This window comes from Nomascus leucogenys, chromosome 25 (genome assembly GCF_006542625.1).
Source record: "Nomascus leucogenys isolate Asia chromosome 25, Asia_NLE_v1, whole genome shotgun sequence".
Classification (NCBI taxonomy): domain Eukaryota; kingdom Metazoa; phylum Chordata; class Mammalia; order Primates; family Hylobatidae; genus Nomascus; species Nomascus leucogenys.
In genome coordinates, this window is record NC_044405.1 from 10,887,653 (window position 1) to 10,915,204 (window position 27,552).

The 27,552-nt window shown below is 36.6% G+C and overlaps 1 long non-coding RNA gene across 3 annotated transcripts; it reads right to left on the minus strand.

The window, feature by feature from the left end:
* Positions 1 to 288: 288 nt before the first annotated feature.
* LOC115833159 lies at positions 289 to 26,931 on the minus strand. 3 transcript variants are annotated; one of them, XR_004028604.1, is made up of 3 exons: positions 26,529 to 26,931; positions 4,145 to 4,240; positions 289 to 719 (listed from the first exon to the last, which is right to left on the minus strand). It is a non-coding gene; the product is annotated as an uncharacterized LOC115833159 (long non-coding RNA). The 3 variants fall into 3 exon arrangements; XR_004028606.1 differs by lacking the exon at positions 4,145 to 4,240; XR_004028605.1 differs by lacking the exons at positions 4,145 to 4,240; positions 26,529 to 26,931 and adding an exon at positions 1,090 to 1,653.
* Positions 26,932 to 27,552: the final 621 nt, after the last annotated feature.

Genomic DNA, 27,552 nt, shown 5'->3' on the forward strand with positions numbered 1-27,552 from the left:
CTAAAGACAGTGATATAGGAAATGGATACTAGGAAGTTTGTCAAATGGGAGAATATATAAGCCAAGAGCATCTTGTACCCACTTCTTTTCACTCATTGACTCAGGGAAATAAGAGAAAGGGTATTAGCCAACTGCATCACTTATTGAATTTGTGGAGGAAGGGCTCATTTATTGAATTTGTATTTGAAAGGACAGCGTAACCTCAGAAGGCCAAATGACTTGGAGCTACTTGGCTCACAAATTTCTTCTTCCTGAACATTTTTGAAATCTTGCAACTTATAGTACTTGCCATTGAGCATCCCAAAGATTTCCAAGTAGATGTGGGGAATATTGTCCCTTAGGGTATGGCATGAGTTTGTGCATGTGTTCTGCTCAGGGTTCCCTGTCAACAAATGAGACAAATACAAAAATTACATAAATCTTGCCTAGTAAATAGAGGGAAGATATTCTAAGACAATGACAAAAAAAAAAAAAAGTCAGTCAAGTTGTCCTTGGCTGGACCTAACCATCAATGAGAAAATGCATGCACAGGCTGGGAGGAAAATCATATTGCATGTTATGTGGAAACAAAACAGAAAAGTACTGGCCTTATTAGAGTACCACTTAAGAACCCTGCTGCTTAGGCTGGTGTCTTGGTTAGAGTCTTCCCAATAGCAGAGCCTAAGACAAGGACTTAGACTTGGAGGCAGGTGGTTTATTTGGAAGGAGATATCAGGAAGCTGAAATAAATGAGCAGAAGAGTGAGAAGAAGGAAAGGAAACATAAGGCTGTGTTATAAATGTGGGTTTGTTTCTGCCAGGCCCTCTGAGAAGCAAACCAAACGCCCTGCAGTCATCCCCTTCCACCTCTCCCACTTCTCGCCAAAGACAAGAGGCTGAAAAATTTCTCCAACAGCTTCCCATTGTCCTTGGTTAATGATTGCCCCAGGACAAAAATCCCTGCCTCTTCCAGTGTCCTATTTCCTGAGCCAAATTCCAGGAAAACAGGAGATAGCTGCCAGCAAGAGATGAGTCTCCGAACTCTGAGGGATTGTCCACTGACACAGTGGCTGAAATCAGAGAGGGGCCGAGAGGAAGAGATGCAAAGTACCAAAAGCATCTGCCACGGCTCAGCATTGAAAGTGGTCACACAAGTTCACATGGTGTCCTTGTTTTCAGTTCCTATGAACTTGTAAGTGGCAGCCACAGAGTAGAATTCAGACTTCCTGTCTCCAGAGAAGTGAAGATTTTCTTCATCATGCCTCCTGCCAAGAATTCAACCTTCAGCAAATCAACTCATCCACTTTTCAATTGCATCATTACGGCTAGGGTTGAAAGATAATATCTGTCACCACTCTCAAGAAGTGTGTAATTCACTGATAGAAACAGACATATAAAGAGATCGATTTTAATAGCATAGTGAGGACAATGAGAGAGGTACATACACAGGCACAAGGCACTAGAAAAAGGCAGAGATGGCTCCCTGAGCCCAGCCTAGAAAGTGGAACACGAATGCCTGAAGGGGGCGTTACAGGTGCATAGAAGAACATGAAAAAGACCATAGTAAAAAGCAAATCACCATGCTGTGTGCTTCTGTTTTTCTCGTTTGTTTCTTCCAACTGTTTTTGAATTGACAAATAAAAATTTTATATATTTATGGTGTACAACATGGTTTAATTTTATGTGTACACTGTGGAATGGCTAAATCAAACAAATTAACATATGCATTACCTCACACTCAGTAATTTTCAAGTATACAGTATATTGTTATTAATTATAGTCATCATGATATACAATAGATCTCTTGAACTTATTCTTCCTGTCTAACTGAAATGTTCCTCCAACTTTTGGAACTGATGATAGCTTTTTCTTCATAGCTTTTAGGTGTAATAACTTTCATGTTTCATCCCATGAAGACAGACTATTTCTGTCTTTCTTATTTCTCTACTCCCACTACAAACTTAAGAGACTTTCCATATTTGGTAAATGATTTAAAGAATGAAGGAAGGAGTGATTTTTATAATCTCTTTAAATTCTATAACCTACAAGAATATTAGAAGCATTTCTTATTAGAAAAGACAGATTCATCAATTGGTGGCAAACATGAAACCCAGGAGGTTTCATACTGTATCTCTAAGACACTTAATATTTATCTTCCCTGAAACCATAAGGAATTGATGCTCCAGAAAAAAAATCATTTTACATGTGTTTTTGTCATCTAAAAAGTATGTTTTGAGTAGTTTATTTAGAATTATTTGGATATTTATGAATATTAAGGCTTTATTCATCACAAACAATATGGAAATAACGGGAAATATGAGAGTCCCTTTGCTTCTCTCTAAGTTATTAGCCTCTTCTTGAATATGTGCTCATGGTGCCTGGTGCCTGCAAGTGCTTTTTGTGAAGGTGGGTGGTTTTGATGCCCTGCTCATGACATTAGTTGAACCTGACCTTGGCAAGTACTGTTGACAGCAACAGTAGCTTGTCTACATTCCCAACTCAACAACAGCCATGTGCTTTAAGGTTAGGTTTTTTATTTTTACTTTTAATTTTGTATACTTTGGTAGCATTCAATTTATATGTCTGAATTATTTTTTAATTTACATACAAACTAGTATATCAGTTACTTATCCAAAGGAATAATTCTTGGTCTATTTTTAAAGCATTTTTGTTGAATTGGTGATAGATTGGTTCAGACACATCTATAGTTAAGAGGCCTTGGTTTAGTTCTGAATTACAGCAGGAAGTTGCAAAATACTATATAAGTTCAGGAAAGTAGTCTATTTTCATGGAGCAAATTTCAGCTAGCCGATTTTTCTAGAACAGTCAACTTGAAGATTTCATCCTTTCCACAAAAACTAATTGATTATCTACTATGGGTCAAACATTGTGCTACATGTTTATTCCAAGTATCAATAGGTTCAAAATTAAATTTGCTATTTATATTACATTGGAAAACATTTTGAAGCTTCAAAATGTATGCTAGGTCTATAAATATACTAGAATGAAGGACAGCAATCAGTCAGCATGAAACCATTCTTTTTGTATTCTATAGCTAACTGAACAAGAAAGGAAGAAAAGTGATGTCTGATTTTGCTAATATATTACATACCTATGAGCATCAGAAAAGAGGTCTAATAGTTATATTTATATATAGTTATATTCAATTTATAAATCAAAGATTTATCCTGGGAAATTGATTTCTATTTGAACACAAATGTATTAATAAAAATTCTGACATAAGTAGAATAGTTTCAAATTTACCAGTATCTTGACATGGTCCCTTTAACCACTCTATTTTTGATTATTTAAATTAAAATGATAAAGAAAAAGGGAAAAGAGATAGAATATTGGGAAAATACCATTGGAATAAAGACTTTTGAACAGATTTAATTTAAATGACTTTAAACCATTTTCGAGAATTATTCTGGTCTGATTCATTAATCTAATATTATTATAAATGATTACATTAATTTTACTAAATCCTTTTTATCAACAATTTGATCAACTTGGTAGATAGATGAAGAAAAACACAAAAATCAAATCTAACTAAGTTCAAAGTTGTGATCAGAACCTAGTCATGTCAGTTATTTATAATCATAGAGCTTTGAGCTTAGGAAATAAAAATATAGTTATGACCTTTAAAAATTGTTATGGAAAATATCCTGTCTCACCAATTTCTCCCTTCTTAGTATTCCCTATAGCCATTTTTTTCTACTTTGCATTATTTTAAGCTTTTATGTTTTAAGTATAGATGAGCCTTTTTTATTTACCAAAAACTCTCCTTTCTGCCTCAAACACCTTTTTCTCTGTGTCTCTTTCTCTCGTTCACTTTTACATACACACATGCCACACATGCAGTCTTCTTATTTTCGGTCCCATAATCAATGAACTGTGAAACATTTGTTCTTTGTCACTTCCCTTTTTCACTTTTTAGAAAAGGAATATTATATCTGTTTCTACATAAGAAAGTCAGTGGAAATTTGAAGTAAACTTCTAGATGACTATCCATAGGATACATTCTTTTAATATCAAGAAAACCAAAGCACATGTCAATTTTATACCCTTAATTACTCAAATTTTGCCTTCACTATACTTACTCCAAATGATACTTGTGAAGAAAAGGCAGCATTTGGAGCCTTTCTTCTCAATGATATTGAACATACCTTTTATCGTGGAGCTGCTGGAGAGAAACAGTAGAATTCTCCTGTTGTTGAATCAAAATCAAATTCCATTTTCCAGAGACTGTTTCGTATTTGTTCCTAAAATAATGACAGCTCCTCACATCCAAATAACACACAGAAAAAAATATACATGCAATTGCCAGGAAGAACTAAAAATTTTTTCAAAACCTTTCTGGGTTCTCTAATTTCTATTTAGAAAGTCACTGAAGCGACAAGACTTCAAATAAGGAAATTCCCCACTGATTGTAAGTTTTGTAACTTATACTGGATTGGAGAAGCCTGAAGAAGCTGGGATCCCTGGGGACGCACCCTAAGAGGTTATCTCTTCTGCAGTAGTGACTTTCCTCTCTACATAGAGAATGTTCTTTAGGACTGACAAGCCCTGATGAAAATAACCTGGATTTTAGATATCATACAAAAGTGCCATGCAAATCCTCTTCCCTTCTATTCTTTCTATTCCTAGCTTCATGGAATCAACCTATTTCCAATCATTTTTCTCTACAATCTTATAACTTTAACTATAAAAGGAGACACCATCCCATTGTTTATTTTGTGTTTACTTAGAAACTTCTATGATTTCTAATTATTTACAAAGAAAAGGAATCACTCTTTTAAAATATGCAGAGTGTAAACATAAAGAACAATGAGCGAGAGAAAGGAGACAGAATATCAAGAAATGCACAGCCGGAATAAAAATATCTTGAAAAGAATGAACCTATCTATAATTATGCCCACTTCTTCTGTAGTTATTTAAAGATTACCCCATGAATTGAAAGAGGAAGCTTAGGTGATTCATTACAGTAAGAAAAAGAATAATAAAACAGAGTTATGCTAACTTCCTTTTGGGTCTCCCACCTTCTACATCTCAACTACTACCTAAATGTATATCACAGCATCATTAGCCTAGTCTTGTAATTCACAATGGCCATCTTCCCCCACTCTGGGAAGACTTGATCTATTTAAAATGGGCTTCAGCCTTTCCAAGTTCTACCTCTTTTTACTGAATTCCTTGGTGTTTCCAGTATAGAGACAACAGAGGAAATATGATGGGTTCAAAAGCCAGATACATATTTTCCCAACTGTAACTTCTATGAATCCCACAATCCCCAAAGTATAAAACCCACATTCACATCTTGTGATCCTTGCAAGTGACTCCCATCTGGGAATAAGGTATGGGTAAAGATGAATGAGAAGAACTTAGCAAGAGTCAGGGCTGCACCTTCACATGCTTTAGAGGCAATGCCAATCATTGGTATCTGGTCACATATTTGGTATTTAATACACTTATTTTTGTTTTTTGGTTTTGGGCTTTTTTATGATTAATTCATTTTATTTTTTTTTAATTTGTCAATTTTTTATTTAAATAGGTTTTTGGGGAACATGGGGTGTTTGGTTACATGAATAAGTTCTTTAATGGTGATTTCCAAGATTTTGGTGCACCCATCACCCAAGCAGGGGTACACTGTACCCAACATGTAGTCATTTATCCCTTGTCATCCCCTACCTTCTCCCCTAAGTCCCCAAAGTCCAATGTATCATTCTTATGCCTTTGCATCCTCATAGTTTAGATCCCACATATGAGTGAAAACAATGGTATTTGGTTTTCCATTCCTGAGTTACTTTACTTAGAATAATAGTCTCCAGTTCCATCCAGGCTGCTTCAAATGCCATTATTTCATTCCTTTTCATTGCTGAGTAGTATTCCATGGTATATCATTCAGGCTGGTTCCAAATTTTTACAATTGCAAATTGTAATACACATATTTTTGATAGAATAAAGAAGTGAAGAAATGAAAGTACAGTAACAACACGTCAAATAAAACAGATACCTGGAGGCAGAAATATGGCATCTTGGAGACACATTTTTTTTTGGATAGACTAAGATAAAACATTGATACTGCTGACTTGTCTCAGCTGTAAGTCAGCCACTTCTGGCCCTCATCTCTCTCTTGGCAAAATTTCTGCTAACCTTCATTAGTTTTCAAATTTTCTCTTGTTAATGACTTCAAATTTTTCTCATTATTAAATAATTTAGTATAGTGTCTGATCAAAATCCTTCTTTGAATTGTGATAGAGAAATCAAAGCAAAAAAATAAAAGTCATTTGCAAAATCACTGTGGTGACTCAGCTGTCGAAAATAATTCAAATTGGACTTTCGATATACTAACATATAGCCCCAAATAGTATCAAAATTATTATTTGACCACCGGAAGAGGCCAACTAAGTATCCCTATCCATAATAGAATTTAAGTCATTTCTTAACCAGAAAATACACAAAACAAGTCTATGTACTGAGATTGAGCTGTATACTAAGTAGGAATAAGGGAAATTTAGTCCTTTTGTTCAGATCTATGAAAAATTGCTTCCTTTTTGTGTGGATCTGTTCCAAAAAGTGTTTTATTTGACTTTACCAAATCTACCATTTGTTTGAGATTTAGTCTGGATCTTTTCAAATGAAAAACATGAAAGTTTAAGAAAGCTTTGCTCAATACCACACAAAGCAAAATATGTCTTCAACACAGAATTTACTACTCAAGCATTTTTTTCTAGTTAACTACACAAATCAGATTTACTGGATTTTAATGAAAGTAATTATATTGAGAATTAACAACATTCTTCAAATTGTGGCTCATAAAATGTTTGCTAAATATCCCATTTAATACTTCAATTGAAAATTTCCTATTCATTTCTTAACCAGTTATGGAGAAACACATTACATTATATTAAGTTCAAGTGCCAAGTAATTAACAAAATAAATAAATAAACATTTGTTTAGTATGTCTGTTTTATACGACCCTCAATATTTAATCACTTAAATCTCACTTCTAATTATGTCTATTAATATTATTAAACAAACTTTAGCCTGACAATAAATACAAATTCCCAAGTAAGTATTAGACCACTCTAGGGTATAATAGTATTTCTAATCTGATGTTTACCTATGTTTTGTTTTTCATCTACAACAGTGACTTTTTTTTTAAGTGGACACAGTAGTTAATTGTGAAGTATTTGAATTTCACACAAGAAATATAAATGTGGGTGCTGACCTCAAAGCACATAGAAGCTAGGGATGACAGGGTTTTCACATAGTTTAAGGCAGATTCTAATCTGAATGGTACAGCCAAAAAATAACTTTTTTAAGGGTAGAAGTCTTTGTTGACTGAAAAATAGTTAAGCTCAAAAAAAGGGTGAAAGTCGAGCTTATCTACTGAAGACAATGAGACAACGACAGGAATTCTAGGGGTCCCATATTTGCAGATACGGAGGTTGGGTACAAGTTAAAAGGTCACAACACAGATGTAGATGTGATGCTTTTCATCATCAAGAGCATGGCAAAAACTCTAAGTAGATAAAACTCTGTGAAGGGATTGGTGTAAAAAGGAGAAGAGAAAGCTAAGGACCAATCCTTGAGAAACTCCAATGACTGTGATGTGGGAGGGAAAAGCGGGACCCGTGAAGAAAAGATTGAGGATGTTGTGGTGACACATAATAGAAGACTAAGAAGTTTTTCAAAGACGAGGTTCTCAAGAAAATCACATGCAGCTGAATGACCCAAGAGGTGGAAGATTTTAAAAGGCCATTTATTTTCACTAGCAATATGTCACCAATGAGCCATTTCAGGAATCTATGTTCCAGTAGGCTAAGATTCAATTTCAAAGTTTACAAATAAAACGAAATGAAAGAAATGACAGTAAGCGTAGACTACTCATTATAAGAGTTGATCATGAAAAGAAATAAATTTTAAGTTTATTAAATAAGCATCAATATCCAAAGAAAAACGTTGATTTGTTTAAGGCAAGTGATCCCTGGGCATGACTGGTAACAAGAAAGAATTTAAAAAGGAAAGACTGAGGACCCTAAGAAGAGTGGAGTGTGGCAAGGTGTGGGAGCAATGTCTGAAAAGCCACAATCAAGGATGTGTCCCAAAGCAGAGAAGAAAGGTTGACTTTAAAAATTAGAATAAAAATAATACTGGTTAACATTTATTGGGCAGTGATTATTTGCAAAGAACTGTTTAAATGCTGAATGTACATTATCTCCTTAAATACTTATGAAAACCTTACAAGGTAGATATCATCATTCCCACTTCCCCTACAAAGAAATTGAAACTAAAATAAATTAGTTCCCCATGATGTCCTAGAAAGTGTGAGGTGGTGTCCAAACACAGACCTATCTGACTCAAGCTCATGCACTGAAAATTTCTGTTTCTGATTCATTGCTCAGTGTCATAAGGTATAAGAACACAATTCTAACTTTGTTTGAGTGGTAGAAGTTATGTTCTTAAAGCTAATATACTAACATATAATTTGAACACTCACAGCTTCTAATACTGAAAATACACATTCTTCATCCAATGTTTGCTGTATAGTGTACGCTCAGAGGGGGCTCTGAAAGTGGAAAGGGATAAATTCTTACTCCAAGGGCAATTCCTTCTAATGAGGAGAAATCCCTTGATTTCCTTTGGTGGGGTACACAAACAGAGAAAGACATTAAATAAGATTTATTTTTATAATTGTATTTCAAAGAGAAAAAAAATCTCTTCTATTATGCCACCTCTTTTGTGAATATTGGAGTGGTGTATAAACCTTGAACTTACATCTCTCTTCTGAGCCAACTCTAACCACACTAAGTCCTATCACCATGAGGAGCTTGAGGAACAAACATTATTAAACTGAAGAGAAATGTTATCTCAATCATCATTCTGTTGCTAAATCCAAAAGATTCTTTTCAGACTTTTTCACTTCTCTGTAGAATAGGAAGCTGCTCCTCATCCCTTCTAGTCGTTCTCACCTCCCTTTGTTTTATTGACTATAGTCATTTAATAAACCTACATGCTTTTCACATACTTTTCACAACCTCCTCTTCCTCCACCCACCCTCTAAATGTTGGAGCTTCTTTGCTCATCTTCTCCTTTCTCTTTCTTCACACTGTCCCTAAAAGGTCTCTTCCTCTCTACTGACTTGAACTACCACCTCTATGCTGATAAGTTCCAGAAGCATATCTTTAGCTTGGACCTCTCTGCAGAGCTCCAGATACATATGTACAATCCTAAACCTCCCTCTCTGGGTGTCCTGTAGAGGTACCCCATCATTTTCACAATAAACTGTTCCTCCTGTATAGCCATTCACTTGATCACTCAGTCAAGACTTAGTTATCATCTTTGAGGGTGTTTTCTTCTTTATTCATCTCCTCTTCACATTCAATTCAACCAGTAAATTCAGTAAATTCTGTTCTAAGTATTCCTCAAATCTTCTCTTCCTCTTCATCCTAATGATCACTGTCTTATTTCAGGAGTCATCTTTTCTTGCATGGACCAGTTTTTAACAGAAAACTCTGGTGTCCCTGCCTCCAGTCGTGGTCACTTCCAAATCTGATCTGCACATGGCCTCCAAAGTGATATTTCTAAAATTCAGATTTAATCATATTACTCTTATTCATAAAATCATCAACATCTTCCCATTGATTTATAGAAAAATCCAACCTGTTAAGGGTGCTATAAATGATGCCATACAAGGCTCCTACCCTTTACTCTCATCCTCAATCACTCCCGTATTCTCATTCTGGGTCCCAACTTTACAAAAATGATGTGTTGTTTCCAGAATGTGCACACTCCCTGCCCAATGCCTGAAATATGGCTGCCCTCCATCACTGTGGGTTGCCTGTTACTCCCCCACCACAATTACCTTCTCCAGAATGCCTTGTCTCATCCTGTCAACCCAGCTTAGGTGCCTTCTCTATAGCCTCTTAGAGTCTATACTTTCTTTCATCGTAACCTGCTCGGTTGATTACTAACAGGTTTACCAGTATCATTAGAATCTCAGTCACTTAAAGGTAAATAATGGTATCTGGAAGCAGTAGAGTATATTAATTAAGAGAAGCAGATTTGAAACAAAATAAACTTGGATTTGACTCCTGAAACATCCACTTACTTAATAATTGTTTATGTGCAGAGGGGGCCAGGCAGGTTCATGTCTCTGAACTCTAGCCTCTGTATCTATAAAATATACCCGATCATTCCTTCTTTTGAGTGTTTTTTCTTTTAGGATTAAAATGAAATAGTACATAGTAAGGCCTTGACGTAGTACTTGAAGCATGTTAAAGTGATATTGTCTTATCCCATTTTGCCCAACATGTAGCCACCTAGCTACTACATCGTAGGTATTTAGAAAGTACATACATTTGTTACCAGTGCCCCTTAATAGCAGTGCCTGATGAAGTCATAATGCAATGGAGAGCAAATAGAACAAGTGGAGTCTTCTGACTCCTAATGCACTTTACTGATTCTAGAAAGAATAAATGAGAGGCTATGCAAAACCTCAAGCTCAGCTAAGGAATATATTTTGTTGAAGGTTTGTGCTTCCATTTTTATGGTGATTGGAAAGGGACTGAGCTAGAAAGGAACTGAGCTAGAAAGGAGCTCAGTTCCTCTCCAATCATCATAAAAATTTACATTCCATAGTATGCAACATCTTGTCAGGAAAAAGAAACATAATCCTTCAAATGCAATCTTTGCTCACAATTATGAGATACTGTCTTTATGGGTCTAAATCAGAAATACTGTCTTCTCACAGACTCTGGATGTGATCTGTGCTCATCCTTAATCCTTGGTAAAGTTCCAGAATGGCTCTGGATCCTACTGACATCTATTACTAAGGATAATGCATGAAGGAGATGAAGATATCTGTTCTCAATAAACAGAGAAAACATTACTAAAGAAAATGTAGATCAATTCCATATATCCTTATCCATAGATAAGGAAATGCAAGATATTAGAGACCTATGAAAAATTGCTGTTCAGACATAAAGATGAATCTTTTTATTTCAGATCTTTACCACTTAAGTTTAGCCTAGTATTTTTTAAGGCCAATGAAACAGTTGGTGAAAAAGAATAAATGCATTTGTGATCTCCAGTGTGTTCTCTCCATTCTAGCAGAAAAAAAAAATCCAAAAACACGTGTTCATACAGCTACAAGTACAAGGCTTTTCATAAGAAATAAGATTTGAGGTCTAGACTAATTCATTTTATAGCTTCACAACTGAATTTTGTAATGTAGCCACAGGACCATACACAGCAGAAGCTTAGATTAATCCTTTCCAAAAATAAAAGGAAAAAATCCATGTGAATCACTTCTAAATGCCTCTGTATTGCAAATGAATGATGTTTGGGTGTGCATTTATACTACTTGTCTAAGGTAAGACCTATTTAACAAGATATAGTTTATACCTCATTAAAGCAACATCTACTTCTCTTGCTTGGTTACTGGTCTTTCACAGCCAGTCCAATTGGCCAATATAAAATACATTTACATTCTGAAACCTAAGTTCCACAAGAGAAAGAACATTTTTCTTTTTAAGTAGATGTATTTCATTATCTTTAGAGTTTATATTATATACATGACATTACCCCCATTTAATTTTTGTGCTGGTCAGGGATTATTCAGTGATGAAAAAAGTTTTCCCAAATGAGGGCAAATAAAAACATTTTTTTTGGAAGACTATAAAGGACAACTTCATAGACATTCACAAGTGAAAAATAAAATACACCCAGACCTCTTATAAATATATTGGGAACTGGAAAATCAGAAACTGAGATCATCTCTCTTAATTCGCATGATTTCTCATCTCCTTCTCACTAGTACAATTTACCTCCTGATTTCTGGTACAATCCATTGAACCCATTGTTTTCACTCAATGTGAGTAAATGTCATACAAAAGTTTGCAGGAAGACGCTGCTTCAGGCCATTTTCTCTAAAAGAGAATTGTAAGTACAGAGGTCATTGAAGTTTCATGAACTTCTTTATCCTTTTTGATCAAGTAGCAGATTACCTCTAACTAGTCCACAGCTTCCACATGGAAGATGGACAAACATATAGAAATGGGGAAGAAAGAAGAACCAACACACTTGTCAGCAAATTCAACCAAAGTCAGCCTCTTTTCAATGGGCTCACGGGAAATGAAGTGTTTCCTGGGACACAGAGGAGGGAGAGAAAAATCTCCCGTTATTGGGGATTGAACCATAAGAAAATGTTGTTTTGTGGCCCCAAATGGCCAAACACCAACATAGTATGTGATCCAACTAAATCACAATGGTATAATCAAACAAGTTATTCTGATTATTACCAATAGAGACACTAAAATTTTGGCTGTGTATCAAACCATCTTGCTTTTCACATCTTCTCAATGTATTTATTTTGTAGCACATCTGGAACAATCCTTTTATTTATTAATGAAGATCGTCTCAATTGCCAAAGTCTATATTTTTCTTCCACTTAATAAAAAATATCCAGAGTTCCCGGTTATGGGCTCATTAGAGATTATTCTCTCTTAATCATATTTCATTTAAAAAAAACTAGTCAGTTCATTGTTCTAAAAAAAAATGCATGTTCAGAAAAAATACAATCACTGAAAGCCCAAATTTCCAGTACAATTTAATAACAAAAAAAGGAGGGAGTCGAGTAGGATAGTCACATGGTTCCTGTTATCCGCCCCCAAGCTTAAGAAACAGGGAGGTCTAAAATGTAGAGTGGAAGAGTAAAAACAGCATGACCTGCTTTCAGTTCCAAGTTCTTCCTTCTACAGATTGTGCAGTCTTAGGCATGTTGATGAATCAAATCAACCTCTCTGGCTGCACATGGAAACTGAGGAATGAAAATACTTCTGAGGTAGGGTTGATGTGAGCATTTGTTGAGACAATGCCTTGATTTGTTGAGCTTCTGCTATGTGCCAGCACTTTACTACAACAGAGATGCAATAGTGAAGGAAAAGAGAAACACAAGCCCTTTAAGACTTCTTGGCATTTCTGATCTGGCAGGTGGACACAGACAATAATCAAAGGATTATATGAATAAATCCCAATTATGGTAAATTCTCTGAAAGAGAATACTGTCCTGAGAATGAGGGGTGGGAAGGAGAGGGGCAAGTAAAGAGAAAAGATTGAATGGCCAGAAAGCATATGATTGGACCAAGGAGAAGACAAAAGACCTGTATAGCTAAATGAGGAGAAGCCAGATGTGAAATAGGGCGTAGAAATTAGGGTCCAGAAATTAAAACTTTATCTTAGATTTTCTGGGACAATAATTTTTGAACTTTACTCAATAAAATGACAAACAATTCAATATTTTTAAAGAGTAATGAGATGATGAGGCTTGAAATTCAAAATGCTAGCTTTGCTACAGTGCAGATAATAAATTAGAAAAGGGTCAAAAGGATGCAGGAAGCTAATCTATTGATCCAGGTGAGGGACAGGGCAGCCTTGAATCATGTACTGGAAAAATGATGTTTTACTTTCTAGATTCCTCCTCTCTGAGCAGGGCGTCTCTGAAAGAAAGGCAGCATCCCCAGTCAGTGGCTTACTGATAAAACTTCCAACTCCTTGGGACAGAGCACCTGGGGGAAGGGGCAGCTATGGGGGCAGCCTCAGCAGACTTAAATGTTTCTGCCTGCCAGCTCCAAAGAGAGCAGCGATCTCCCAGCACAGCGCTCAAGCTCTGCTGAGCTCCTCAAGTGGGTCCCTGACCCTCGTGCCTCCTGACTGGGAGACACCTCCCAGCAGGGGTCAACAGACATGTCATACAGCAGAGCTCTGGCTGGCATCCGGTGGGTGCCCCTCGGGGAGGAAGCTTCCAGAGGAAGGAACAGGCAGCAATCTAGGCTGTTCTGCAGCCTCCACAGGAGATACCCAGGCAAACAGGGTCTGGAATGGACCTCCAGCAAACTCCAGCAGACCTGCAGTAGAGGGGCCTGACTGTTAGAAGGAAAACTAACAAATAGAAAGGAACAGCATCAACATCAACAAAAAAGATGTCCAAACGAAACTCCATCCGAAGGTCACCAACATCAAAGAACAAAGGTAGATGAATCCGTGAAGATGAGGAAAAACCAGGCCAAAAAGGCTGAAAATTCCAAAAACCAGAACACCTCTTTTCCTCCAAAGGATCACAACTCTTCGCCAGCAAGAGAACAAAACTGGACGGAGAATGAGTTTGATGAATTGACAGAAGTAGGCTTCAGACGGTAGGTAATAACAAACTCTACTGAGCTAAAGGAGCATGTTCTAACCCAATGCAAGGAAGCTAAGAACCTTGAAAAATGGTTACAGGAATTGCTAACTAGAATAACCAGTTTAGAGAAGAATATAAATGACCTGATGGAGCTGCAAAACACAGCACGAGAACTTCGTGAAGCATACGCAAGTATCAACACCTGAATCAATCAAGCAGAAGAAAGGATATCAAAGATTGAAGATCAACTTAATGAAATAAAGCATGAAGCCAAGATTAGAGAAAAAAGAATGAAAAGGAAAGAACAAAGCCTCCAAGAAATATGGGACTATGTGAAAAGACCAAACCTGTGTTTGATTGGTGTACCTGAAAGTGACAGGGAGAATGGAACCAAGTTGGAAAACACTCTTTAGGATATGATCCAGGAGAACTTCCCCAACCTAGCAAGAGAGGCAGACATTCAAATTCAGGAAATACAGAGAACACCAGAAAGATAAGTCTTGAAAGAGCAACCCCAAGACACATAATCGTCAGATTCACCAAGGTTGAAATGAAGGAAAAAAGTTAAGGGCAGCCAGAGAGAAAGGTCGGGTTATACACAAAAAGAAGCCCATCAGACTAACAAGGAATCTCTTGGCAGAAACCCTACAAGCCAGAAGAGAGTGGGGACCAATAGTCAACATTCTTAAAGAAAAGAATTTTCAACCCAGAATAGCATATCCAGCCAAACTAAGCTTCATAAGTGAAGGAGAAATAAAATTCTTTACACACAAGTAAATGCTGAGAGATTTTGTCACAACCAGGCCTGCCTTACAATAGCTCCTGAAAAAAGCACTAAATATGGAAAGGAAAAACCAGTATTAGCCCCTGTAAAAACATACCAAATTGTAAAAACCATCGACACTATAAAGAAACTGCATCAACTAATAGGCAAAATAACCAGCTAGCATCATAATGACAGGATCAAATTCACACATAACAATATTAACCTTAAATGCAAAAGGGCAAAATGCTCCAATTAAAAGATACAGTCTGGCAAATTTGATACAGAGTCAAGCCCATCAGTGTGCTGTATTCAGGAGACCCATCTCATGTGTAAAGACATACATAGGCTCAAAATAAAGGGAGGGAGGAATATTTACCAAGCAAATGGAAAGCAAAAACAAAAACAAAAACAAAAAACAGGGGTTGCAATCCTAGTTTCTAATAAAACAGACTTTAAACCAACAAAGATCAAAAAAGACAAAGAAGGGCATTACATAATGGTAAAGGGATCAATGCAACAAGAGGTATCTATCCTAAATATATAGACACCCAATACGGGAGCACCCAGATTCATAAAGCAAGTTCTTAGAGACTTATAAAGAGACCTAGACTCCCACACAATAATAGTGGAAGACTTTAACACCCCACTGTCAATATTAAACAGATCAATGAGACAGAAAATTAACAAAGATATCCAGGACTTGAACTCGGCTCTGGACCAAGTGGACCTAATAGACGTCTATAGAACTCTCCACCCCAAAGCAACAAAATATACATTCTTCTCAGCACCACATCGCACTTATTCTAAAATTGACCACATAATTGGAAGTAAAACACTCCTCAGCTAATGCAAAAGAACAGAAATCATAACAAACAGTCTCTCAGACCACAGTGCAATCAAATTAGAACTCAGGATAAAGAAACGCACTCAAAACTTCACAACTACATGGAAACTGAACAATCCGCTCCTGAATGACTACTAGGTACATAACAAAATTAAGGCAGAAATAAATAAGTTCTTTGAACAATGAGAACACATGGACACAGGAAGGGGAACATCACACTCCAGGGACTGTTGTGGGGTGGGGGGAGGGGGGAGGGATAGCATTAGGAGATATACCTAATGCTAAATGACGAGTTAATGGGTGCAGTACACCAACATGGCACATGTATACATCTGTAGCAAACCTGCACATTGTGCACATGTACCCTAAAACTTAAAGTATAATAATAATAAAATAAAATAAAAAGAAAAGAAATGAAAAAAAAATAAGTTCTTTGAAACCAATGAGAACAAAGATACAACGTACCAAAATCTCTGGAACACAGCTAAAGCAGTGTTTACAGGGAAATTTACAGCACTAAATGCCCACAGGAGAAAGTGGGAAAGATCTAAAATTGACACCTTAACATCACAATTAAAAGAACTAGAGACCAAGAGCAAACCAATTTAAAAGCTAGCAGAAGACAAGAAATAACTGAGATCAGAGCAGAACTGAAGGAGATAGAGACACGAAAAACCCTTCAAAAAATCAATGAATCAAGGAGCTAGTTTTTTGAAAACATTAACAAAATAGACAGACCTCTAGCCAGACTAATAAAGAAGAAAAGAGGAACAATCAAATAGACACAACAAAAAATGATACAGGGAAGATCATCACTGATCCCACAGAAATACAAACTAACATAAGAGAATACCATAAACACCTCTATGCAAATAAATTAGAAAATCTAGAAGAAATGGATAAATGCCTGGACATATACACCCTCCCAAGATGAAACCAGGAAGAAGTCAAATCCCTGAATAGACCAATAACAAGTTCTGAAATTAAGGCAGTGACTAATAGCCTAACAACCAAAAAAGGCCCAGGACCAAGGCAGTGATTAATAGCCTAACAACCAAAAAAGGCCCAGGACCAGATGGATTCACAGCCAAATTCTACCAGAGGTACAAAGAGGAGCTGGTACCATTCCTTCTAAAACTATTCCAAACAACAGAAAAAAAGTGAATCCTCCCTAACTCATTTTATGAGGCCAGCATCATCCTGATACAAAAACCTGGCAGAGGCATAACAAAAAAAGGAAAATTTCAGGCCAATATACCTGATAAACATCGATGCAAAAATCCTCAATAAAATACTGCCAAACTGAATCCAGCAGCACACCAAAAAGCTTATCCACAATGATCAAGTTGGCTTCATCCCTGGGATGCAAGGCTGGTTCAACATCTGCAAATCAATAAACGTAATCCATTACATAAACAGAACCAATGACAAAAACCACATGATTATCTCAATAGAAGCAGAAAAGGCCTTCGATAAAATTCAATACCTCTTCATGATAACACTCTCAGTAAACTAGGTATTGATGAAACATATCTCAAAATAATAAGAGTTATTTATGACAAACCCACAGACAATGTCATCCTGAATGGGCAAAAGCTGAAAGCGTTCCCTTTGAAAACGAGCACAAGACAAGGATGCCCTCTCACCGCTCTTATTCAACGCAGTATTGGAAGTTCTGGCCAGGGCAATCAGGCAAGAGAATGAAATAAAGGGTATTCAAATGGGAAAAGAGGAAGTCAGATTGTCTCTGTTTGCAGATGACATGATTGTATATTTAGAAAACCCTATCATCTCAGCCCCAAAGCTCCTTAAGCTAACAAACAAGCAACTTCAGCAAAGTCTCAGAATACAAAATCAACGTGGAAAAATCACAAGCATTCCTATACACCGATAATAGACAGAGAGCCAAATCGTGAGTGAACTCCTATTCACAATTGCTACAAAGAATAAAATACCTAGGAATACAACTTAAAAGGGATGTGAAGGACCTCTTCAAGGAGAACTACAAACCACTGCTCAAGGGAATAAGAGAGTACACAAACAAATGGAAGAACATTCCATGCTCATGGATAGGAAGAATCAATATTGTAAAAATGGCCATACTGCCCAAAGTAATTTATAGATTCAATGCTATCCCCATCAAACTACCATTGACTTTGCTCACAGAATTAGAAAAAAACTTTAAATATCATATGGAACCAAGAAAGAGCTGGTATAGCCAAGACAATCCTAAGCAAAATGAACAAAGCCGGAGGCATCATGCTACCTGACTTCAAACTATACTACAAGGCTACAGTAACCAAAACAACATGGTACTGTACCAAAACAGATATTTAGACCAACAAAACAGAACAGAGGCCTCAGAAATAACGCCACATGTCTACAACCATCTGATCTTTGAAAAACCTGACAAAAACAAGCAATGGGGAAATGATTCCCTATTTAATAAATGCTGTTGGGAAAACTGGCTAGCCATATGCAGAAAAGTGAAACTGAACCCCTTACTCACAACTTATACAAAAACTAACTCAAGATGGATTAAGGACTTAAACGTAAGACCTAAAACCATAAAAACCCTAGAAGAAAATCTAGGCAATACCATTCAGGACAAAGGCATGGGCAAAGGCTTCATGACTAAAACACCAAAAGCAATGGCAACAAAAGCCAAAATTGACAAATGGTATCTAATTAAACTAAAGAGCTTCTGCACAGCAAAAGAAACCATCATCAGGGTGAACAGACAACTTGCAGAATGAGACAGAATTTTTGCAATCTATCCATCTGACAAAAGGCTAATATCCAGAATCTACAAGGAACTTAGGCAAATTTGCGAGAAAAAAAAACAGCCCCATCAAAAAGTGGGCAAAGGATATGAACAGACACTTCTCAAAAGAAGACATTTATGTGGCCAACAAACATAAGAAGAAAAGCTCATCATCACTGGTCATTAGAGAAAGGCAAATCAAAACCACAATGAGATACTATCTCATGCCAGTTAGAATGGCAATAATTAAAAAGTCAGGAAACAACAGATGCTGGAAAGGATGTGGAGAAATAGGAGCGCTTTCATACTGTTGGTGGGAGTGTAAATTAGTTCAACCATTGTGGAAGACAGTGTGGCAATTCCTCAAGGATCTAGAACCAGAAATACCATTTGATCCAGCAATCCCATTACTAGGTATATACCCAAAGGATTATAAATCATTCTACTGTAAAGACACATGCACATGTATGTTGATTGCAGCACTGTTCACAATAGCAAAGTCTTGGAACCAACCCAAATGCCCATCAATGATAGACCGGATAAAGAAAATGTGGCACATATACGCCATGGAATACTATGCAGCCATAAAAAAGGATCAGTTCATATCCTTTGCAGGGACATGGATGAAGCTGGAAACCATCATTCTCAGGAAACTAACACAAGAACAGAAAACCAAACACCACATGTTCTCACTCATAAGTGGGAGTTGAACAATTAGAACACATGGACACAGGGAGGGGAACATTACACTCTGGGGCCTATCAGGGGTTGAGGGCCTAGGTGAGGGATAGCATTAGGAGAAATACCTAATGTAGATGACGGGTTGATAGGTGCAGCAAACCACCATGGCATGTGTATACCTAGGTAACAAACCTGCACATTCTGTACATGTATCCCAGAACTTAAAGTATAAAGAAAGGCCTGGCGTGGTGGCTCACACCTGTAATCCCAGCACTTTGGGAGGCTGAGGCGGGTGGATCATGAGGTCAGGAAATTGAGACCATCCTGGCCAACATGGTGAAACCCCGTCAGTACTAAAAAAAAAAGAAAAAAGAAAAAAGAAAAATTAGCCAGGCTTGGTGGCATGCACCTGTAGTCCCAGCTACTCAGGAGGCTGAGGCAGGAGAATCGCTTGAACCCAGGAGGCAGAGGTTGCAGTGAGCTGAGATCATGCCACTGTACTCCAGCCTGGGCAACAGAGCGAGATTCTGTCTCAAAAAAAAAAAATCCTCAATATATTACTCATCTTTTAACATCTTTTACTCTTCCTTTTTTTAAAAAAAAATCTCTATTTCTCTATGTACGCTATAGAGAAAACATTTTTGCATTTTCTTCAAATCCCCTAATTCTCTTTTTAATTATGCCCAGTCAAGTTATTATCCTATTATCCTGTTGAATTTATTAGATCAACTATAAGAAAAAAAACTGATATATTGATGGGTTGGGTTGAATGTGGAGAATAAAGGGAAGGGATAAGAGGTAACTCAAAGGTTTCATGCTTTGGAACTAGATACAAGTTTGAAACACTGAAAAAGAACAAGACGTGTGATAGGAGGCCTTGGAGATTGTGATATTTTGGGGGACATGTTGAAAATGGGATGTTTCTGAGACATACAAGTGGAAGAATCAAGCAGGCACCTAATTATTCATGTCTGGAGCTCAGTAGGAAAGCCAGTACTACAAAGACAAATTGTGAATTCTATGAAGTCTCTGTATTAACTCAGGCTTTACATGAAAGTGTAAAGAGATTTCCTAGCAGGGAGAGCATAGAGTGTGGAGAGAGACAAAGATTGAGCTCGACCCGGGGAAGGACTGAATGTGCAAAGGAGTCAGAGACAGAGCATCTGGGGAGGTAAGAGCAAACCAAAAACAATCATGATAAAAATTCATCATTTTAAAAAGGAGACTGTGGCTGCAACCACCACTAACATTTCTTCCTCTGCTGTCTCCATGTTGTAAAAGGAACATAAACTCAGATTGCCCCAGAGCTGTGGTGGGCAGTCCAGGAGTGCCAAGCTGGGCTCTATAGCCAGCACTCAAGTGGGAGAGGAGCCTACACTCAGAGTATTGAGAGGGGCATGGCTGCAACTGTGAGAAAATATAAGGAAGCCACATGACTGAGCAAGAGCCCACCAACTGATCAATACACCTAAGTACCACCTACTCGATCACACCTCAAGGCTTCAACACCAAAAATACCTCATTAACGGACTCCTTTGAGAAACGAAAGACAAAAAGCCGGCTACAAATAAAGACCCTGCACAAAGGCTCAGCTCCATGAAAAACATGCAGAAAAGAAGTCTATTGACTATAGCAATCTACACTACAGTTAAAGGAACATCCACATGCAGAGATGAAAAAGAACCAATGCAAGAATACTAGTAACTCAGATGGTCAGAGTGTCATATGTCCTCCAGATGATTGCACCTGTTCTCCAGCAAGGGTTCTTAACCCTGTTGAGCTGGCTGAAATGACAGTATTCAGAACATAAATAGAAATGAAGATCATCGAGATTCAGGAGAGTGGCAAAGCCCAATCCAAGGAAACTAAAAACCACAATAAAATGATACAGAAAATGAAAGATTAAATAGCCAGTAGATATAAGAACCTGACAGAGCTGACAGAGCTAAGAAACACACTACAAGAATTTCACAACACAATTACAAGTATTAACAGCAGAACAGACCAAGCTGAAGAAAGAAAATTAGAACTTGAAGCCTGATTCTCTGAAATAAGACAGTCAGACAAAAATAAAGAAAAAAGAATGAGAAGGAATGCACAAAACCTCCAAGAAATATGGAATCGTGTAAAGAAGCCAAATATACGAATCACTGGCATCCTTAAAAGGGATGAGGGGAAAGCAAACAACTTAAAAAACATATTTTAGGATATCATCTATGAAAACTTCCTCACCTGGCTAGAGAGGCCAACAGTCAAACTCAGGAAATACAGAGAACCCCTGCAAGATTCTCCCCAAGACACATAATCATCAGAATTTTCCAAGGTTGAAATGAAAAACAGAACGATAAAGACAGCTAGAGAAAAACGGCAGGTCACCTGCAAAAAGGGAACACCATCAGGATAACAGCAAACCTCTCAGCTCTAACCCTACAAGCAAGAAGAGATTGGGAGCCTATATTCAACATTTTTAAGGAAAAAATCTTCAACCAAGAATTTCACATCAAGCCAAACCAAGCTTCCTAAGCAAAGGAGCAGTGAGCTGAGATCACGACACTGCACTCCAGCCTGGGTGACAGTGAGACTCCATCTCAAAAAAAAAAAAAAAAAAAAAGCAAAGGAGAAATAAGATCCTTTTCAGATAAGCAAATGTTGAGGGAGTTTATTACCACCAGACCTGCCTTACAAGAGATCTTGAAAGCACTAAATATAGAAAGAAAAGACCGCTACCGGCCAATACAAAAACACTTAAATACACAAACCAGTAACACTATAAAGCAACAACACAAACAAACCAGCATAGTAACCAGCTAACAACACAATGACAAGATCAAAACCACACATGTCAATACTAACCTTGAATATAAACAGGCTAAATGGCTCCATTTAAATGGTACAGAATGGCAAGCTGGATAAAAAGGCAAAATTCAATGGTATGCTGCAAGAGACCAGTCTCACACATAATGACACACACAGGCTCAAAATAAAAAAAAAAAAAAATGGAAGCAAATCTACCAAGCAAGTGGAAATCAGAAAAAATCAGGGGATGAAATCCTAATCATAGACAAAACAGACTTTAAATCAATAAGGATTAAAAAAAAAGACAAAGAAGGGCATTACATAATGTAAAGAGTTCAATTCAACAAGAGTTCAATTCAACAATTTAAATATCCTAAATACATGTGCACCCAACACAGGGGCATCCAGATTAATAAAGCAAGTTCTTAGAGTCATACAAAGAGACTTAGACTCCCACACAATAATAGAGACTTCAACAGTCCACTGAAAGTATTAGACAAATCATTGAGGCAGAAAATTAACAAAGATATTCATGACCTTAACTCAACATTGGACCAAATGGATCTGCTAGACCTCTACAGAACTTTCCACCCAAAAACAACAGAATATACATTCTTCTCATCACCACATGGCACACACTCTAAAACTGACCACATAATTGGACATAAAACAATCCTCAGCAAATACAAAAAAATTACACCAAACACACTCCTGGATCACAGTGCAATAAAAATAGAAGTCAAGACTAAAAAAAAAAAAATGCCCAAAACCATGTAATTACATGGAAATTAAACAACATCCTCCTGAATGACTTTTAGGTAAACAATGAAATTAAGTAAGATATCAAGAAATTATTTGAAACTAATGAGAACAAAGCTACAACATACCAGAATATCTGGGATACAGCTAAGGCAGTGTAAAGAGGGAAGTTTATAGCACTAAATACCCATGTAAAAAAGTTAGAAAGATTTCAAATTAACAAGCTAACATCACAGATGAAAGAATTAAAGAAGCAAGAGCAAATCAATCCCAAAGCTAGCAGAAGACAAGAAATAACAAAAATCAGACCTAAACTGAAGGAAATTGAAACCAAAAAAACCTTAAAAGATCAATGGATGAAGCTGGAAACCATCATTCTCAGCAAACTATCGCAAGAACAAAACACCAAACACTGCATGTTCTCACTCATAGGTGGGAATTGAACAATGAGAACACATGGACACAGGAAGGGGAACATCACACACCGGGGCCTGTTGTGGGGTGGGGTGAGCAGGGAGGGATAGCATTAGGAGATATACCTAATGTTAAATGACGAGTTAATGGGTGCAGCACACCAACATGGCACATGTATACATATGTAACTAACCTGCACGTTGTGCACATGTACCCCAAAACTTGAAGTATAATAAAAAAAAAAAACTGTGCTGGGTGTGCTACTAAACACCCAATCTTGCAAGACCATCATTAAAGTCTCACTTTCGCTGTTAAAAAAAAAAAAAAAAGATCAATGAATCCAGGAATTGGCATTTTGAAACAATTACTAACATAGGGCACTAGCTAGACTAATAAAGAAAAAAAGAGAATAGATCCAAATAAACACAATTAGAAATGATGGAAAGGATATACCACTGGCCCCACAGAAACAAAGATAACCATCAGAAACTACTGCAAACGCCTCTACACACACACACTAGAAAACCTAGAAGATATGGATAAATCCCTGGAAACATACACCCTCCCAAGGCTGAGCCAGAAAGAAATTGATTCCCTGCACAAACCAATAATGAGCTCTGAAACTGAATGAGTAATAAATAGCCTACCAAGAAAAAAAAAAAAAGGACAAGATGGATTCACAGTAGAATTCTACCAGATGTACAAAGAGAGCTGGTACCATTCCTACTGAAACTATCACCAAAAATTGAGGAAAGCGGACTCCTCCCCAACTCATTCTATGAGGCTAGCATCATCCTGATACCAAAACCTGGTAGAGACACAATGAAAAAAGAAAACTTCAGGCCAATACCCTTGATGAACATTGATGCAAAATCCTCAACAAAATACTTGTAAACAAAATGCAGCAGCACATCAAAAAGCTAGTCTACCACAGTCAAGTAAACTTTATCCTTGGGATGCAAAGTTGGTTCAATGTACACAAACCAATAAATCTAATTCATCACATAAACAGAACTAAAGGAAAAAAACATGATTATCTCCATAGATGCAGTAAAGGTTTTTGATAAAATTCAACATCTCTTCGTGTTAAAAACTCTCAATTAACTAAATATTAAAGGAACATACCTCAAAATAATAACAGCCACCTATAACAAACCCACAAACAACAGCATACTGAATAGGGAAAAGCTGAAAGCATTCCCCTGGAAAACTGGCACAACACAAGAATGCCCTCCCTCACCACTCCTGTTCAACATAGCATTGGATGGTCTGGCCAGAACAATCAGGCAAGAGAAAGAAATAAAGCATATTTAAATAGGAAGAAAAGAATTAAAAGTATCCCTTTTTGCAAATGACATTTTTTTATATCTAGAAAACCCCATAGTCTCAGCCCAAAATCTCCTTCAAATGATAAACAACTTCAGCAATGTTGCAGGATACAAAATCAATGTACAAAAATCACTAGCATTTCTATACACCAAAGACAGCCTAGCTGAGAGCCAAATCAGGAATTGAATCCCATTCACAATTACCACAAAAAGAATAAAATATCTAGGAATACAGCAAACCATGGAGGTGAAAGATCTCTACAATGGGAATTCCAAAGTGCTGCTCAAAGAAATCAGTGATGACATACACAAAAAATATAAAAACATCCCATGGTCATGGACAGGAAGATCAATATCATTAAAATGGCCATACTGCCCAAAGCAATTTACAGATTCAATGCCATTCCTGTCAAACTACCAGTGACATTCTTCACAGAACTAAAAAAAAAAAAAACTATTTTAAAATTTATATGGAACCAAAAGAGAGCCCAAATGGCCAAGGCAATCCTAAGCGAAAAGAACAAAACTGGAGGCATCATGTTACCCAACTCCAAACTATACTATGGGGCTACAATAACCAAAACAGTATGGTACTGGTACCAAAACAGACACATAGACCAATGGAACAGAATAGAGAGCCCAGAAACAAGCCCACACACCTATGACTGTCTTTGACAAAGCCGACAAAAACAAGCAATGGGGAAATGACTCCCTATTAAATAAACGGTGCTGGGATAACGGGCTAGTCATAAGCAGAAGATTGAACCTAGACTCCTTTTTTACATCATATACAAAAATCAACTCAAGATAAATTAAAGATTTAAATGTAGAACCCAAAACTATAAAAACCCTAGACAACTTAGGCAATACCATCCTGGACACAGGAATGGGCAAAGATTTTATGACAAAGACAGCAAAAGCAATCATAACAAAAGCAAAAATTAACAAATGGGATCTAATTAAACTTAAGAGCTTCTGTACAGCAAAAGAAACTATCAACAGAGTAAACAGACAACCTACAGAATGGGAGAAAATGTTTGCAAACTATGCATCTGACAAAGGTCTAATATCCAACATTTGTAAGGAACTTAAACAAATTTACAGAAAAAAGCAAACAATCCCATTGAAAAGTGTACAAAAGACATAAACAGATACTTTTCTAGAAAAGACATACATGCAGCCAAAAAGCATATTTTAAAAAGCTCAGTATCACTGATCATTAGAGAAATGCAAATTAAAACCACAATGAGATATTGTCTCACACCAGTCAGAATGGTTATTATAAAAAAGTCAAAAACTTACAGATGCTGGCAAGGATGTGAAGAAAAAGGAACACTTATACACTATTGGTGGTAACGTAAATTAGCTCAACCATTGTGGAAAGCAATATGGTGGTTTCTCAAAGAGCTAAAAGCAGAACTACTGTTGGACACAGCAATTCCATTACTGGGTATATACCCAGAGGAATATAAATCATTCTACCATAAAGACACATGCATGTAAATGTTCATTGCAGCACTATTCACAATAGCAAAGATATGGAATCAACCTAAATGCCCAACAATGACAGATTGGATCAAGAAGATGTAGTACACATACACCATGGAATACTATGCAGCTATAAAAGAGAATGAGATAATGTCTCTTGCAGAACATAGATGGAGCTGGAGGATATTATCCTAGGCAAACTAATGCAGGAACAGAAAACCAAATACCACATGCTGTCACTTATAAGTGGGAGCTAAATGAGGAGAACTCATGCACACAAAGAAGGGAACAACAGACACTAGGGTCTACTTCAGGGCAGAGGGTGGGAAGAAGGAGAGGAGGAGAAAAAAATAACTATTGGGTACTAGGCCTAGTACCTAGGTGACAAAATTATCTGTACAACAAACCCCCATGACACGAGAGTTTACCTATAAAACAAACCTGCACATGTACCCTCGAATCTAAATTAAAAGTTTAAATAGTAGAAAATCACAAAATTTAAAAAAAGAAAATAGCCATACTTACCATGCTTATGGATTTGCTGATGTTCATACTTCTTAAGGGTAGAATATTTTCAACAACTGGGAGAGGAATGGGACCAGGTAGGAGCTTCCCTTTGGCATAGCTTCCATTCCATAGAAAAAGAAGAATCAAACAAGAAGGACGAAACACCCAATGAAGCGATCCATTGATGTGCTTTGTGTAAACGCAATGGAAAGCTTAGAGTCCAAATATTTTATGAGCACAAAGTGTAAGATAATCACCAAACATAGACTAAGCCTTTGAACTTTGGATAAATATTTTTAAATCTTTGATAGACTTTAATCTACTGGCAGAAATAAAAACAAAAATCAATTTGGTATTGATCAATTTCTAAGTTTTCACTGGAAATTTCAACTAAAGGTAACTCATTTTTATAAAAATATGAACAAATTAAAACCAAAATTAGTAGAAAGAGTGAAGTAATAAAGCTCAGAACAGAAATAAATGAAATAAAGATTTTTAAATAATTTATAAGATCAACAAAACAAAGTTATTTTTTGAAAAGATAAACAAAATTGACTAACATTTATCTAGAATAACTAAGATAAAATTGAAAAGACTCAAATAAATAAAATCAGAGATGAAAAAGAAGACATTTTGACCAACACTGAAGAAATACAAAGGATCATAAGAAGGTATTATGAGTGGCTATATGTAAACAAAACTGAAAACATAGAAGAAATGAATAAATTTTGTTACACATACAACCTACTAAGGTTAAATTATCCTTTCTGATTTAAAAAAATTGAATATTAAGGGCAAAAATTTTGTAGAATGTCCGGGACATTTTTCATTTGGATTAATTCACCCTGAATTAAAATAACAGCAACTAAAAGTCATCTGAGGATTCAGTGATAATTTGAATTGCATTTTAGCTCTAAAGCAATTAATTTTCAAAACTGTCAGTTTTAGAAGGAAACACTATCAAATGGACATGCTGCCTAGGATGGTGCCTTTAGAAGAAGGTGCTGAGTAAACATATGATGAATTAATACATGCATTTTGA